Here is a 12,760-nt window from a genome sequence, read left to right as displayed (position 1 = left end):
ACCAACTTTTACCTCGAGTTTGTCCTACACTTATATTAGTATAATTGAAACACGTACGATTGTAAACCAGAAGTTTACAAATTACATTTAAATGTGTCGTTGGTAAAATCGGTTGAGTCATCTCAGATATAATATGATGCGAATAATTAATATTGAAGAACCGGAGTTTCTTTAATCCATAAATTTTTTGTGTTTCTAAAGGAAATTAAAAATCAGAAAAATTGAGTTTTTCATGACATTAATTGTTGCATCGACCAAAATATCATACAAAATATTTATTGTCTACTCATAACCAGAAGTTTGTGAAAATGTTTTCTCAAACTACGATCTCATTTTCTGAATTTTTTTCTTTCTAGAACTTTCTTGATAAATATCACATATATTATTAAAAATTGATATTGAACATCTTGTAACATATGATCATATGAAAAAAAGTGGACTTGAAGATCCATTCTTTAGACGTTTAAAGTTAGTTATATGATTGATACTTATGAGATTATAACTTCTAAACTATGTTTTAGGAAAATGCAATCAAGTACATTAAAATATTTATTCGCATCAAGCCAAAAAAAATACTATATCTTAACCCTCCCTTAACTTACATTTTATTATAATATTTCTCATCTAAGTGGACATTTGGATGTCTTGTGTATATTCCAATTGCTCTAATATAATACATTAAGATGAGTCATGAAAGAATGTTGAAAAAATATAATTGATATGAATCTCAATTTTGATTATATAACTTGAGCAAATAATAAAATACTTGATTGCAGCCCTGTAGGCTAATTATCACTTAATAAAAAAAAATCTCAATATTAGGGGGAGGGAATAAGCAGCTGAAATCATGAACGAGAAGTTCAAATAAACAATTTTAAATCTTGATCCCTGTACAAACCAATATGAACTAGAAGTTTGAAATATTATTCATTTATAAATTTTATGCAACCAATTACAGTTGTTAATACTACAATCGGAGTGGATTCTCCGGTTGGATAATCCTATGTTGCAAACGAATTGAAACCGTGCATGAAGCATGGTTGGAAAGTAAGTTCCAATATTAACAACTGTAAACCTGAAGTTTACAAATAATAATAAATTTTGTTATTTAGCATGACCGGTTGGGTCATCCCGATTATATAATGATGTGAAAAATAGTTGAAAATTCATGCAGTCATCAATTAATGAATCGGGAAGTTATTCAATCAAATAAACTCTCGTGCAACTCTTGCTCGCAATGAAAATTGATACTTCAGTCATCACCAACAAAAACTAGAAATGAATCTATCAGTTTTTAGAGCTTATACATGGAGATATTTGTGGGCCAATACATCCATCATGTGGACCATTTAGATATTTTATGTTTTTAGTTTATGCGTCAACTAGATGATCACATGTTTATTTGTTGTCAACTCACAACCAGGCGTTTGCGAGATTACTAGATCAACTGATTCTAATAAGAGCTCATTTTCCTAATTATCCTGTTAAGAAAATACGTCTTGATAATGCTGCATAATTTTCATCTCAAGCATTTGATGAGTATTGTATGTCTACTGAAATTGACATTGAACACCCAGTAGCACATGTTCATACACAAAATGGATTTGCATAAACATTTATTAAACATATGAAATTAATTGCAAGAGCGCTTATTATGAGATGCAAAATCTCAGTTTCTGCTTGGGAACATACAATTTTGCATACTGCAACAATGATTCACATCAAGCTAATAAGTTACTACACCTCTCCCCCTTTATAATTAGCTTTTGGCAAAGAACATAATATTTACCATCTAAGAATTTTTTGATCTGTAGTGTATGTTCCGATTTCTGTACCACAACACAATAAGATGGATATTCAAAGGAGGATGGGAATATATGTTGGATATGAATCTCCATCTATCGTAAGTACCTTGAACAAATAACAGGAGATTTATTCACTGCTTATTTTGTTGATTGTCATTTTGATGAATCAAATTTTCCAGCGTTAGGGGGAGAGAATAAGAAGATGGAAAAAGAGATAAGTTGAAATGAATTATCATTATATCATCTTGATCCTCGAATAAAAAAATGTGAACTAGAAGTTCAAAAGATAATTCACCTGCAAAACTTAGCAAATCAATTACCAAATGCATTCACTGATCCAAAAGGTGTGACTAAATCATATATAACAACTACAAATGCTCAAATAAAAACAGATATCCCTGCTGGAAAATCCAATGAGTCTAAACCATGTCTGAAGCGTGGCTGATCAATCAGTTCCAAAGATAAAAATACTTGAACAAGAAAGGGAGCTAAGTACAAAGATCGCCTAGGTGAGGATATAGAAAATATAAAAGAATCTTCAGAAATAATAAACAATTTATCTCCAAAAGAGATTGATAAAGTACCAGAAACTTATGAAAATAAAGAGATCTCGATAAATTATATCCACGATGGAATACAATGGAACCAAAATGAAGTCGACATTGATGATATTTTTTATACAATATAGAGCTAAAATTGATAAATGACAAAGAGGATCATGAACCGACGTCTATTAAAGTTTGTACACTAAGTGAGGACTGGCCTAAATAGAAATATGCAATTGAAGCTGAATTAAACTCACTTCACAATAGACAAGTGTTTAGACATGTAATTCAAACACCTCAAGGTGTGAAGTCACTTGGATATAAATGGATTTTTCATGCGAAAACAAAATGAAAATAATAAAATTGTGAGATACAAAGCACGACTTGCCGCTCAATGATTTTTGCAAAGACTTGAAATTGATTTTGATGAGACATATTGACCTGTAATAGATGCAAGTACTTTTTGATATTTAATAAGCCTTGTAGCATATGAAGGGCTTAATTTGTACATGATGGATGTTGTAACAGGTTATTTGCATGGTTCACTTAATAGTTACATTTACATGAAACTCCCTGAAGGGTTCAATATACCAGAGGCACATAATTTTGGATCTCGAGAAAACTACTTCATCAAATTGAACAAGTCTCTTTATGGGTTGAAATAATATAGACGAATATGGTATAATCACCTTAGTGAATATTTACTAAAGGGTGAATATACAAATAACTCAAATTGTCCTTGTATTTTCATAATAAGGATGTGAAAAATAATTTGTAATAATAGATGTCTATGTGGATGACATGAATATTATTGGAACTCTTGAAGAGCTTCCAAAAGCTATAAATTTCTTAAACAAAGAGTTTGAGATGAAGGACCTAGGAAAAACAAAATTATGTCTAGGCAAACAAATTGAGAATTTGGACAATGGAATATTTTTACATCACAAAGGTTATATAGAAAAGTGTTGAAACGCTTCTATATGGACAAATCTTATCCGTTGTCTACTCAAATAATTGTTATATCATTAGATTTAGAGAAAGATCCTTTCAGGCCTCGAGAAAAGGATGAAATATTGTTTGGTCCTGAAGTACCATATCTTAGTGCAATTGGAGCACTAATGTACCTTGCTAATTATACACGTCATGATATATCATTTGTGGTCAATCTATTAGCAAGATACAATTATTCACCTACACGAAATATTGGAACAAAGTCAAACATATACTTTGTTGTCTTAGAGATGCAGGTTACTTGTCTGATCTTCACAGTTGTAGATCAGAAACAGGTTATTTGTTTACATGTGATGGTAGAACCATTTCATGGATGTCTATGAAACAACTCATGGCAACTACTTCATCAAACCCTGCATAACTATTAGCACTAAATGAAGTCATTTCGAAGAAGAACTTTAAGCAACGAATACAAAGAATATCATCTCAAATATAAATGTATGCAGGAGGGGAGAAATACATATATTTTGCACTCTTTTTCCCGTCACCATGGTTTTGTCCCACTGGGTTTTCCTGACAAGATTTTTAACGAGGCAATTCACATTCAAATGATATTGTGCTTTTTTTTCTTCACTAGAATTTTTACACTATGTTTTTTCTAGTAAGGTTTTAACGAGCATATCATCAATGAACATCCAAGAGGGAGTGTTATAAATAATAGTAAATAGATGTGGATATTCATTTACCCAACTTTCTATAATAACTCTAATGAATTAATTTCTTAATCTTTGTGTATTTCTTAAGTTAATGATTGATTATTGGTCATGTACTATAAATATGTTCCATATTACAATGTTAAGTGAGCTTGAAGATGTAATATAAGATTACTTTTTCTTTTTTCTTTTTTCTTTTTCTCTTTCATCTCTATATTATTTTGGTTAATTTCAAAACAGACCCATTTTAATAGTGACCACTAATTTATATGGGTCCTGTTTTTATTCACGTGGTGTAGCCATTTTGTAAATCTGTATCATATAAATTAAATAGTTATTAAGTATGCAAAAGAAGAACTTTTGGCCTTTAGGATGTAGATTTCCACGCATTTTTTATATATATTTTAATGTAAAATATCATAATTTATATTATCATTTTCAGAACACATATTTTTAATTATATATTATTTTAAATATCATAAGTTGTATTATTAAAATTATTAATTAATTTTAAAGATATAATATGATAAATTATAATTAAAATATATTATGATATTTATGTTATTAAAATAAATAATTAAAAAAATTACACTTAATTTTAATTAATTTTATTTTAGAATTTTTTTAATTATATTATTATTAAAAATCTAAAAAATGATGTGGAAAAAATATAAGATTTAGAGAATTAGATCAAGTTAATAAAAAATAAAATATACATATAATGTAATAAAAGCATGTCCATATGGTCCATATAACACTTGAGAAACCTTAGTCGTTTCTTTGGAATAAAAATAAAACGCAAATTACTGGTGTATTATTTTAAATGGTTATATAATCAAGTTGTTATAATATTTAAGATAAGCTTCATTAGCTTTTTTTGGCAAGAAATAACAATTTTATTTTAAAATGCTTAAATACATTCTTGTTCTATGTAAATTAGCGAGTTTTTAATTTTTGTTTCTATAAAAAAAAATTTTACCTGAGTTCCTATATTTCACTTTCGCGTTCATTTTAGTCCCTAAAATAAAAATTCGCAGGAAACCTGCAGATTTTCCTACGGATTTTGGCTTTAGGGCCTAAACCTCAAGCAAAAAGTAAGATAAAGAGACTCAAATAAAAAAAAAAAAACTTACAGAGACGAAAATAAAAAATTTACTAACTTACAAGGACCAAAAATGCATTTAGCCATTTTAAAATTATAAGTTATTAATTCTTCAATTTTCAAAAAATATATATTCTAAAAAAGAAATAATTAAAAATTCATTATAATATTTTTTTCATAATATAGATTTCTTTAATTTTTTTATAATATTTATTATAGGGGTGTTCAAAAACAAACCAAACCGCATTATGTTACAAAATATAGATTTCTTTAATTTTTTTAGAGAAATCGACAAGTATTGTGTGTATATTTTATCATATTCTTTGTATGATATTTATTCTAATTTACATATCAACAAAAAATAAAATATTATTCATTTATAAATACTATTTTGATAAAATAAATTTTATCGTATTCTTTGTATGATATTTATTTAAGAATGCAATTTTATGTATATCATTCTTTAGATTAAAGATAAACTTGTAAGATGCAATTTTATGTATCAAATTTTAAACTTATTTTGACAATTATAATTTTTTTTATGATAATGTATGAATGATAAAATACAAATTATATTTTCCTCTATATGTTTATGTGTGGCTCAATAATAATTTTGTAAAAAACTGAACCAATCAAATCAACCAAAACCACATTAGTTTGGTTTTATTTGGTTCAGTTTTAATTTTAAAAGTCAACCGAATCAAACCGAACCACGCGCATTTTTCTCTTGCGGTTCGGATGATTTTTAGTGTCAAAACCGCTCAAACCGTACCGCAAACACCCCTACATTATTATTAAAATAATAATAAATGATGTGGAAATTAATATTGCAAATCTGATAGTGACACGTCATTAAATAAATTGACATGTCATTAATACTTAATCTAAAATTGGAAGGGGGACTAAAATTCCGAAAAAACCTCCATTGAGAAATCAAAAATCAGAATTTTAAAATGGATGGACCAAAACTCAAAAGGAATTAAAATAGAGAAATTAAAATTGCAATTAAACCTAAAATATAAAAATATATTTAGTTTTAATCTCTAAAGAGGAATTAAAAACAAACAGCTTTGTAATTTATAAAGACTAAAAGTGGATACATATTATAAGAAATATATAATTTTTATAGATACTTAAATCATACACCATCACTATATCTTTTTCATATCCATGAAATTTGTTGGAGGGTGAAAAAAACTTATGAGTTGTTAGGGTTAGTATTGATCCATGAAAATGATTTAAGTGGGGTGGGGGAAGCTTTGGGTTGTTTTTTGTCGGGAAATTTTTTTTGTGATTGGAGTTTTATGTTGGTTGTTGGAAATGGTGGAAGTCTACTCTTGATCTGGTGTAGATCCAATGGGACCTGTTTGTTCCTTTTTTGGGGTTGGATTTTCGGTGTTTTCCTAACGTTGGGGGCAACTATGATGGTCTATTTTATGATGAATTTTTACTCTAAGTGTTTCCTTGCAAGATAAAAAGGTGTCAGAGAGACAATTGAAGCATCTTGGAAAACTTTAATGACATTCGCATTGTCAATGAGAGGATTTGTGTGGGTGGTATTGATTGAAATGGGGTAGAATGAATAGAGTTTTAAAACTTCATTGATCTGATGGATTTGATTGAACTACCCCTCCTAGGAAGGTAGATCACTTGATTTTAGCCTAATAGAAAAACAACAAGTCAAATTATAGAGTTTTGGTTTCAAAAGGCTAGTGTGAGAAATGGGAACGGATTTCTTAGTGGACTCTCCCAATGGATGTTTCTTATCATTTCCCTTTGGTCCCCTGGTATTCAAAACTACACTTGGGTTTGAAGCCTTTTCTTTTAGTAGCTATTAATTTAACCGTAAAGATCTGTAATATGTGGTTTTGAGTTATTGGAGCTCTAATGTTTCTTTAGGATGGAAGGATTTTACCTTTAAAGAGAAGTTCTCAAATATCTAGAGGGTAAAATAAATAAGTGGGATAAGGAGGTCGTTGATGACCTAGATTTTAATATTAAGCTTCTAGGGGGAAATTAAGTACTTTGATTCCAAATAGGAAGAGGAGTGCATTCTCCAAGTACGAGTTACATATTAGGAATAAGGCGTTGTCAGATTTGTTGTCCCTGCGTAAGTGTAAAACAATATTCTAAACTTCTAGAAGTATATCGCTAGGTGACTCAAGAAATATGAATTCAACTAAGGATACTTGCATGGTCGTGTGAAAAAAAGGATAGTAGTAAATACCTTGGTAGCTATCAAAGTAAAAGGTATGTAAGTGGAAAGGGTCTCAAAGGTAAGAAATAAGGGGTTAAATACTTTGCTAACCAGTTTGTGGAGCCTCTCCTAGATAGGCTAACTCAGAATGGGATTGAGTTTTGATTGATCTCTTAAGAAGTTAATTCCATACTTTATGCCTTGATTTCTCTATCTAATATTGATGTCATTATTGTTCAAGGTGATGGCAACAAGAGCTTTGGTCCTGATGGTTTTACTAACTTCTTTTTAAAATATTTTAGTTGTTACTTTTAGAAAGATATGAGGTTAATTTTTAACCATTTATTTTGATTGGCACCTTTGCCTTGTATCTTTTATTCTTAATTTGTGGCATTGGTACCTAAGGTGGATTCCCCGAGTTTTTTTTTGTGGAGTTTTTGCCTATTTTCTTGAGCAATTCTCTTTATAATTTGATGGTCGTGATGTTGGATACCACAATAGCTTCGGTTATGAATAATCTTATTTTAAGGAGAAAATTAATTGTCCTTTATCAAAGGGAGATAGTTGATGGAGGGAGTAGTAGCAGGAAATGAAATTATTTATGTGACAAAGAAATCTAAAAGGGTTCTCTCATCTTCGAGGTTTATTTAGGCATATTCTTCTGTCAGTTGGAGTTTTTTGGGCTATATGATTGGGAGTCTGGATTTTAGTGACAAATGGAGAACTTGGATGAAAGCATGTGTGTTTCTTATAAGTCTTTTAGTACTAGTTAACGGTATCCTAACAAATGTGGTTAATATCCAAAGGGGTCTCAAGCAAAGTTATCACATTTCCCTTTCCTCTTTCTCTTTTTGGTTAAGTGCATGAGCACATCAATTTCGAAGGTAAGACAACTAGGGCTTCTTACTGGCTTATAGGTTAGGTCCTTTGATTATGTCCTTTATCATCTTTAACATGCGGATCATACACTTATTCTAAGAGGGCTAATGTCAAAGATATTTTGACCGTAAAAATGGACCTTAGATGTTTTGAACTAGCCTATGGGCCTCATCTCAACAACTCTATGAATAGCCTCATGGTGTTTAATGTATATGAAAATTTCCTTGGGGATTAGAATACTTTATGACCTGCAAGTTAGGGACTCTCCCTTTTAAGTACATCGGTCTTAAAGCAGGGGGAACCCTTCGTTTGGAGTCCACATGAGTGTGGATTTACATGTTGTGCATGTACAGTTGTTTGCACCCCATTAGATGATATTGTTGGTTTTTAAGATGACATCACTTTATGTTAAATGGCATTTAGTGAAGTCTTTATCTATCAAGACAGTTCAGTAGTCAAGAAGTTCTTTGTGAGGACAAATGTCAAGTCATCTCAATGATGAAAACACCTTAGGCCAAAGACATTCAGTGCAGTTTTGGTATAAATTGTTCAACAATCTCTAATGATGAAATTCGATCAAGATATCTCCAGCCTCATCATTCAGAAGATTTAAGTTCTTGGTAAATTGCTTATGTCAATGATGAATCGAGCAAAGGGGCTTGAAGCTCCAAAGTTGTGAATGAGAGAAAGTGTTAAAGCTCACTTGGTCATGCCCTTAGCGCATATTTGAGTGATCAATTTAATGTAAGGGTATAATAGTATTCATCACCATCAGACCAAGACACGAAAAAACCCTTCTTTTGTTTCTTGAGAAAGGAGAGACATTTAGACTTAATGTGACCTAAGCCTTCACATTCAAAATACTTAATACCTCTATCTTGACTGGACTTTTCTTCAGTTATGGTTTTTCTCTGAAAATCATAGTTCTTGTTGATGTCAGGTGAGATATTCTTGACATTAGGTATTGTCCTTCTGTCTATTCTCTTTAGCGCCTTGTTAAACTGCATCCCAAGTAACACAATGGTATTTGACATATTTTCTTCGGTGTCAAGGTCACATTGGCTCTTTTCATCTTCAGTGTTGGAAACAAAATCTATGCTCTTGTTTTTCTTTTCAAATTTGTCAATAATAGCTAATTCAAATGTTTGAAGTGACCCAACAAGTTCATCCACTCTCATGCTGCTAATGTCTTGGGCTTTTTCTATGGTTGTCACTTTCATGTCAAATCTCTTAGGTAGAGATCTGAGAATTTTTCTAACCAACTTTTCTTCTGACATCTTCTCTCCCAAGGCACTGGTAGAGTTGGCAATATCAAGAATGCTCATTTGTAAGTCATGAATGGATTCATCATCCTTCATCCTGAGATTCTCAAATTGAGTAGTGAGAAGCTGAAGTCTTGACATTTTAACTTTTGAAGTCCCTTCATGAGGGGATTTGAGAATTTCCCATGCATATTTAGCCATATTACAAATATTTATCATCCTAAACACATTTTTGTCAACACCATTGAATAAGATATTTAGAGATTTAGAGTTTCTAAGAGCAAGTTCATCTGGTTCTTTAGACCAGTCCTCTTATGGTTTCAAAGTTTCATTCCCATTTTTGTCCTTCACAGCAGGATGGTTCCAACCTTTTAAGATACCTTTCCAAGTTTCGATATCCATAGATTTTAGGAATACTACCATACGTGTCTCTCAATAGTCATCATTGGTATCATCTGAGAGTGGTGGTTTGTTGTTGAAACCTCCTTCTTTGGCCATGGTACAAGAAAATATCTTCCCTGGAGCTCACCCAAGACAAAACAGGGTGCCTGCTCTAATGCCAATTGAAATTCTGGCACACAAATACCATATGCCAAACCAGATGTTACGACATTGGGATCAAATCAGTAACAACAACAAGAATAGTTATGGAGATAAAAGAAATTTTTGAAAGTAAAATAACACAAGTGATTGTTTACCCAGTTGGTGCAACACCACCTACATTCGGGGGCTATCAAGCCAGGAAGAAAATCCACTATAACAGTATTATTTTGAAATCCTAAACAACCCCTATTTACAAGTTTCTCACCTAATAACTACCGATGCAATTTCTGCCTAGGACACTCCTAGATATGAGAACCCCCTCTCACTTCTCACCAGTCACAAACCATTGACTAACTCTCAATAATAACCAAAAGATAGAAGACACTATTCCAAGACAAAATCAGTTCTGCTTAAAAGCTTTTGACTGATGAACAATAGAAAACTTGACACACAGTCCTCTCTTACAAGCCTATGAGTGATTGACAATGAACAATATAAAATTAGTCCAACGCTTATTATCAATGAGAAAATAGAGTGGACCATATTAAAAAAAGAACAAACTAAACTCCTAAACCCTTATCTCATACACACGACTTCTCCAAGTGTTTTTAGGTCTTGAAAGTCCTTATAAAAAGACTCTTGCAATATGGGCTTGGACTTTTCACGCTAATCCAATCTTCTAGTTGTAAATCTTTTGCAAAGTCTTCTCCACCAAAATAGAAACAAATCTACAAAGTTTCCTAAAAAGTCTCCAAGATATTTTTTATTAAACTAAATCAAATATGCAATGTTTATAAATTATCCTTCCTTAGCTGCGATCATATGAGAACTAAAATTATTCAGAATCTCATATTTTAAAAACAACTAGAGAGGTACATGGTTCGATTCCCATGAAAGGCAAAAACTTTACTAGAGAGGGGGTAAAGAAGATCGTGAGGTGACAGTGCCGGGAACGCCGAAGGCTCGGGCTGTTACACTACCAATCATGGATCTAACACTTACCGCACTAGTTGTTGTGTCGAGCGTCGTCAAGAACAAACCAAAAACTATGAGAAAGATTGAGTTTCTTGAACAGACACAAGAAATCCTTCAGATTTGCGAAAGAGAGAGAAGAGAAAAGAAGAAGAAATTTAGGATTGGTTAAAACTGTTTTACTATTCACTTTCTCAATTAGGGTTAAAAGATTACAAGTGAATAACAATGATCAAATGCTCTCTCAACAACCTAAGAGAACCAGTCTATTTATAAGCTACTAAGCTAACTTAACAACAAGCTAACTTGAGCAATTGGGCTAACAGACTGGCTCAATTCGACATGCTAACAACATAGCATATTTCGAAAATTGCATGCTTAAATAGACTTCGATAATATGCAAGACTTCGACTTATGTCAAACCAACCCTTGTCGAGACTAGAGTTAGGTCCAATTATCATACTTTAATATTCCAGAGTTTAGTGAGAGGACCTCCATTTTTCGAAGTAATGTGTGTCCTCTCACTTATTAAATGTTTAACCTCTATTTTTTCAAGTAATGTGAGACTTACAACTGACACTTGTGTCATAATAATCCCCTATTAAGTGTGAGTACATCCACTTATATGCTCTCCCTCAAATGAAAGCTCTTTTATCTACATACACTTCTATAATCGTTGACACCCGTACCATATTTTAGACACTTCAATAGGACATGCCACATGACCACCACCTTTTCAAGTAGACTTTCGATACAAGGAGGTAGTTTCTTACTCGAACCATAGTCTCTGATCAGTGGCGAAGCCACGTTATGACTGGGGAAGACCATGACCACCCCCATCATATTTTTTTCAACATGGAATCTATATACTGCCAGACTAATAGTTGGTACGTTAATTCAAGAATTTAAGTATAGATAAAAATACAATCAAGGCGTATGTGGGCTAGTTTGTTAATCAAAATGTAGTGGGTAGGAAAACAAAGTAACCATATAGCAGTATATTGGGTCAATTGTTTTATGAATAATAAATATACGATTAGAAAATATTTTTTTCTAATAAACTTTACTATAAAAATAAATAAATAAGGAAGCATAATTAAAATATAGTTAACCTCAAATTAAAATACAATTTTTTTAAATTTCAATTTAATAATTAGAATACACAAACCTCAAATTATAATACAATTCTTTTAAAATTTAATTCCATAAGCTAAATATACAAAAATATATTTATAAAGTAATATTAATATTATTCATATTGTAGTTACAAAATCTTAAAATTTTTATTCAATAACAAATATGAACACATTAATATAGCGCAAAAAATTACTAATTAAAAATTTATTTTATGAGTTTCACCGATGAAGAATAATTTATAATTTCGTCTTTTAACATTTTTTTATTTGATGTTCTTCAACATCAAAAAATAAATAATTTATTAAATATTCAAGACTTGTGCAATTGTAATAAAGATTTTAAAACCTCAAAAGATCATCGATTCAATGAAATTGTTGGATCGTTGGATTATTATTCTAACCGATAAATTATTGGTCGAACTGCATGACTACTAGCTTATTTATACAAATTAAAATTAAAAATATTCATGAAATAATTTTTTTAAAACTATCTATAAAATCATCAATGCAAATAAGTTGATAATAATCTTACATGAAATTTCAACTTTTCAACATAATAAGTTTTAAATATTTTAAAAAATAAAATGTAACACAATTATAAAATAAAATAATTTTTAAACAATCAATAAGAACATAGCTCAAACGAAACCAATTT

This window comes from Vicia villosa, linkage group LG5 (assembly GCF_029867415.1).
Source record: "Vicia villosa cultivar HV-30 ecotype Madison, WI linkage group LG5, Vvil1.0, whole genome shotgun sequence".
Lineage (NCBI taxonomy): Eukaryota > Viridiplantae > Streptophyta > Magnoliopsida > Fabales > Fabaceae > Vicia > Vicia villosa.
The sequence above is the reverse complement of the archived record's forward strand: the minus strand, read 5'-3'. Positions refer to the sequence as shown.